General features: G+C 46.0%; 1 protein-coding gene across 2 annotated transcripts in view; it reads left to right on the top strand.

Annotated features, from left to right (window-relative positions):
• Positions 1-5,699, top strand: part of Gmds (GDP-mannose 4,6-dehydratase) — a 546,952-nt gene that overhangs the window by 222,505 nt on the left and 318,748 nt on the right. The gene's annotated exons all lie outside the window — the stretch shown is intronic.

Below are 5,699 nucleotides of genomic sequence, written 5' to 3'. Positions count from 1 at the left end.
AGTGCCATTTTCTTGAATTACACTTTATTTGATATTGACAGTATCACTTCTACTTCACTTTTATTAGCATTTGTTTATCCCTTGGTTTTCAGTCTTTCTAACTTGAGGCCTTTCTATTTATTTTATATTAATATATTTGCCCTAATACCTGAATAGCATTTTCTGTTCTCCATCTTTTTTGTTTCTTAATTTCATTTTTGTTGATGTCTCTTACTGATCTAATTCTCTGTAAGTTTCATTCCCTCCTGAGTTCTGCATTGTAGCTCTTTTCTTGGTTGGTTCTCATAAGAATACTTAAACCTTTCCATTCCAGGACCTTAACAGATCTCATCCCACTAATCTTTGCCAAGGATGAATGGAAATCTTGTGCTTGCTTTTGCTTGCCTGCCAACTTCTACTTGAATCTTAAAGTTTGTAGAAATAATTTATATGTTCTTTACTGAATCAGTATGCCTTTCTTATGAGCATTTTTCTGAACAGTTGCCATTAATCCCACAGCTAGTTTATTGAATATGGTTTAGACTAATTATAATCTTTATTATCTACATTGTTTATTACTCATTGAGCAGCTTGCTTATTTGTACTTTTCTCTGCAGTTCTTTCCAAGAAATATTTTGCATTTGGTGGCATAATGTTCAAATGTTGTTTTAAAAATTAGTTTTCCTTTATCTTCTCTCTTAATGTTATATCTTAACTCTGCGGTCATAATCCTTTCCCTCAGATTTTTGTGATTATTGCTCTATTTTTAGCCTGTAGGTTTGTCTTTTCTCTCCCCATCACAAACCTTCTTTTTCCTCCTTTACTTTTCCTCCTGTATTTCTTAGTAGTGGATTCATGTGATTTTCTGTTTTTCTTTTTCTTTCTTTCTTTTTTGTTTTTTGTTTTTTGTTTGTTTGTTTGTTTTTGTTCCCTACTGGGAATTGAACCCAAGGAGTAGGGAATGCCAAGCAAGTAGTCTACCACTAAGCTATATCCCTAGCCTTTGTTTGTTTTTGTTTTTTTGTTTTTAAAGACAGCATCTCACTAAATTGTCCAGGCTGGCCTTGAACCTAGATTTCCCTGCCTCAGCCTCCAGAATAGCTGGGATTACTGGTGAATGCCACTGGGCCCAATTTCTTTTATATTTATCAGTTCCACCAGGAGTTTAGTTATATATGGGTCTACGATCAGTATTCTTGTCTAGCACTTAATGGGTCCTTTACCCACAGGGAAATTTTCCATTGCGTTGATTATTCCTGCTTTTTCATCCATTAATTTTTAAATAGTGAATCTCCTGAATGTAATATTTGGTTTTTGTTTGCTTTTTATTTTTTCTCTGCATTCTGAGGATTACGTTTAGTTGATCTTCTAAATGAAGAATTTTATTTTCCTCCATGTTCACTTGTTTGCCTAGGTCCTCCCTAAGTTATTGGCTTTTGCCCCGGGAGCTTCTTGGGCCTGGACCTGTTTCCCATGGTGGCCTCGCCCCGCTCTGAGGTGTGGGTGCTTAGGAAGTGCCTCCGGCTGGGTACTGAGCCTGCTTCCCCTCCTCCTGTGTGGGTACCAGTGCTCCTCCAGGGTCCAGGGCTCTTCACTGCCTGCTCCTCCTTAGAGAGGGATTTGCAAACTGGGTGGCATTGGCAGTCAGCAAGTCCCCCAGCATGGCCAGTCTCATTTGCTCTCTCCAGGGGGCTCTGGGCACCAAATGGCCAGTGGGGATGAGTTCCTCAGGGGTCCCTGGGCCAAATGGTGGCTTTCCTCTGTGGATGCATCCCCTGGAAACCCCACTGGGAACAAACCGAGGATGCTGAGTGAAACCTTTCTGTTTCTTCATTCTGGTGCCATGTGCCCAGAGACATCCTAGAGCTGTGGAGCTTCCCATTTCCTAAGACAGCCGCCAACAGCAGGGACCACATTCCTTCTCCAGGGCCAGCTTTGCAGCACCCTTTCTTTATCTGCATCGATGCTGCCCCAGCCCTCCTGTCAGAGCAGACTGAGTAGGGAGAGGGGGAAGCCCTCCGAGTTATAAACCGGCTCATCCAAGAACCCATGGCCATTCCCTCTTCACCAGGCTGAGTGGCTGTGGATATCGAAAGACACGCTGGAAAAATTGGTGCTGGTCCAAGGAAAAGGCTGGCATCTTATGCTTTGGAAATCCACTTAGGTAGTGGGTCAGAAGAGGTTGTTTGTCTCCGATCTCTGTTCTCCCCCTTCTGACTAATGGAATTCTCAGTTTCTGTGTGACTACATGTCCTTCCACAATAGATGTATTTTTTATCTCCCCTCATAGCTGCGTCTACATTCTAAGAAATTACTTTCAGTAGAAATGATGTGTGCTAACTCCTTAGAAGAATCCAAAACAGAGGGGAGTGCTAGGGCTTTAGCTCAGTGGTAGAGCATGTGCTTAGCAAATATGAAGCCCTAAGTTTGATCCCCAGCATACCCCTAACACAAAAAAAAGATGAAGAATACATAAATGGAAAAGAATTCTGGCAACATTCATTTGTTTGTATAGCCTCTCATTATATAGCCCAGGCTAAACTTATACTCCTCCTGCCTCAGCCTCCCAAGTGCAGGAATTACAGGTGTGTACCATGCCCAGCTAAATTTTGGACTAAGAATTGAGGGCATATGATCTGGATAGTGGAACGGTAGATGGAAAACATGTATTCCTTAATAATTGGAGATTCTGTACTAGCCCTGTGTACCGCTAGACTTACACAATTGAAAAAGAAATCACTTTTCATCTCAGCTTCTGTTTTCTGCCACTCTCCTCTAGGCCCAGTGCTAACAGTGTAAGAGTCTGGCACAGCGGAGAGGAGGGCAGGAGAAAGGGCAGTGTGGAGTGGCCACCTTCTTGCTGCTCTGTGCTGTGGCCACGTGTTTCTGCTGGCTGCGTATGGGGCCAGGTGCCTGGCTTTATGGGCTTGTTGGGGTTTGTGGGTGACTTCTTGTAAGGCTGCCGCAGGCTGTGTTTTGCTGACCCCAGCTCAGCCTGCTTATGCTCGCCACACCGTCTGATCGCACACACTTACAGTGCCATGTTCTCCATAGTTTCTGTCGAATGCTCTCTAGGGCTGCTGTCAATACTTCTGTTAATTTTACCTGTGGTGTGGTGCATATGGTGTGTTAAAGTTGGAGGAGTGAATGAGCGTGACCCTCGGCTCTTCATGACCCTGGGAATATGTCATGCCTGTGTGCTGTGGCCTCTGCGAGCTGCTCCCTGCGCCCTGTGTAGCAGAGTCACCCCTGGTCTCCCACCCACCTCCTCTTCAAAGCCGCTGGCTCCCCTCCCTGGTGCTTGCTTGTCAGCCCCCACCTCTGTGTTTCTCCACTGTCTGTAGCTCTTGCTGTGCGTGCAGTAGGTCATCACCTTCTTACGTCTCTCCAGGTGTGTGTTCCAGGTATACTGTGGCTTTCTTAGGGACAAAACTCACACTTTCTTTATCTTTCCATCTCCAAACTCAGCATGGTGCCTGACCTGGATAAACGTCCCATAAATGTGTGTTGAGGAGTTATTTACGGCTTGCCTTCGTGGCACTTGGTGAAAATTATAAGCTTACCAATTATGGCACACAGCATATCATCTCCCTGTGGGAAAGCTGAAACACTAAGAATTGTTTTCAGGAGAGATGTATAGTCTTCTGCTTTCACAAACTACTTTTATTATCATGATTTATGTGTATTTGTTTTGTTTGAAGAGAGAGTTCGAAAGGTGTGCGTGTATCTGTGGATGTGTGGGGATGTGATAATCCATGGGCTTTAGTGTAAAGAGAACAACAGAATAGACAGTGCACATTTATATGTCTTGGGAGCCAAGGAATCTGAGTACAAATTGAAGCAACAAGAAAACTATTCAGATTCTTTAGTACGGACTTAGACCTGCTCTTAAATTCCTCCTTTGTGAGCGCCCCATACATCACTTCAGCAAAGCAGTGGTGGCAGTGGAACATGTCAGAGGTTACTATTTTCAGCTCCTTCAAGCACTTAGGAAGAGTGTTTTGAAGCCAGGAATGCAGGTTCCCATGACAGGTGTAAGGGCGGTGGTGGGAGTGCATCATGGATGATCACAGGGCCAGCGCTCTGAGGAGCGTGATTCTCCCATCCTTTTAGCACGGGGAGTTGGATGATGGTGATACCCAAGCTCGCTCTCCAGGAAAGAATCCACTCAAATCCCAGACACAGCTAAATCCAGTTTCTTTCAGGCTAGCACACACCTCTTGGCCCTTTTGGCCCTGTGCTTTTTAGAGAAGGAACCATTAACTTTACTTCTTACCTCAAACTCTGCAAACATTTATGAAGCAGAGGTTTCTGATACATTTGAGAATGAAGAACAAAGAAGAAACAAAATATGATTCTGATGAGATAAATTAAAAATCCCTATATACTTTGGATTCTTGCTTGATGGAAATCCTTTCCTCTTTGCGGTAAGGTTTGGGTTTGTTTTAGTAGCTGCTGGACCAGAAGTGTGCTGCGCAGTGCTGCTGTGCCAGGGCCCTGCAGAGGAAAAGCCACAGACCCTGCCCCAGGGAGCAGCCTGGAGGGCCTGGGCTTAGAACTTCCAGAGGACAGGAGTTACCTCGTTCAGCTCTGGAGTTAGCCCTGAGCGAAGAGGGATGAGGTGGTGGGGAATTCACTACGTGAAGGAAGTGACAGTGGAATAAGGCTCGTGCCGCCCTAGGGATAAGATCGCTGTGACTTGTTGGAGGAGGCAGAAGGGTGCAGAGGACTGGATGCATGGCGAGGTGTGGGTCTGGCTGCAGAGGAGGACAGGGCGCCATGGCGACAAAAGGAGAAGGGCTGTCCCAGTGGGAAGAGTTGTGAGCATCCACAAGAGAGTTTGGGCCTCAGAGGAGGGTCTGCCCACAGCTGGGGGCTGAGCCCTTTTCCTTCCAATAGTTCTTTCCTTTTGGTCAAATAAATGCCAAACACCTATTGAAAAGTGGGCAGTGTGGGGACCCCGATGGCTGGGGTGGCAGTGGGGACCAGAACACCCTAAGAAGCCCATTGTCTCCAGGATTAATGTACTCCAAACCCAGTTCTCGGCGCCTTCTTTGTCCCAGACACTCTTCTGGGTGTTTGGGGCCCAAGAATGACTTCACATGCATTTGCACCCATGTCTTCTTCCACGACTTAGCCTGCTGCGCTGCCCTGCACTTGTGTCTGTGGGGTGACTGGTGGAGGATGACCAAGGTCGGAGTCCTGTGACGACAGAGCTGTTTTCTGTGCTGTAGAAAGAGCTTCCAAGAGGGCGGCCCTTCTCCCTGCCATACGGAACCATGAGTGCCGAGCAGCTCCCAGTCTTGCTTCTCACTGTACTCATAAATCTCAGATTCTGTATTTTTGAGGCATGGACCTGATTCCCACTGTGCTTCTGTTGCAGACCCTCTGCATATGAGCTAACTTTCCTTTCCTCACTCAGGGAGTGTTTGCTCTGCTTATTCAGGCCATGGGGCCACTGAGGCTGGGCCTGGCCTCCTGTGCCCATGAGGCTGGGTGCCGGCAGCAGCAAGCAATGTGTCGCATCCCCAGGCAGGAGCAGAAGAGCAGCCACTCCTTCCACTCCTGCTTTGTCTAGGGCAGCACGGAGTATGGAGCACACTTGGTGTGGGAGAAAGTGTTCTTACCCTCTGTGATCCTGACAGTTGCTTTGGTATAATAAGTCATTGTATTACATGATTTCTAGATGATAGGGGAGCATTTAGGAATATAAAAATTAA

Source organism: Heterocephalus glaber, unplaced genomic scaffold (assembly GCF_053883595.1).
Source record: "Heterocephalus glaber isolate CG9 unplaced genomic scaffold, H.glaber_assembly_v1.0 deba00001472, whole genome shotgun sequence".
NCBI classification, from domain to species: Eukaryota; Metazoa; Chordata; class Mammalia; order Rodentia; family Bathyergidae; genus Heterocephalus; species Heterocephalus glaber.
This window is presented reverse-complemented; position numbering and strand designations above follow the sequence as displayed.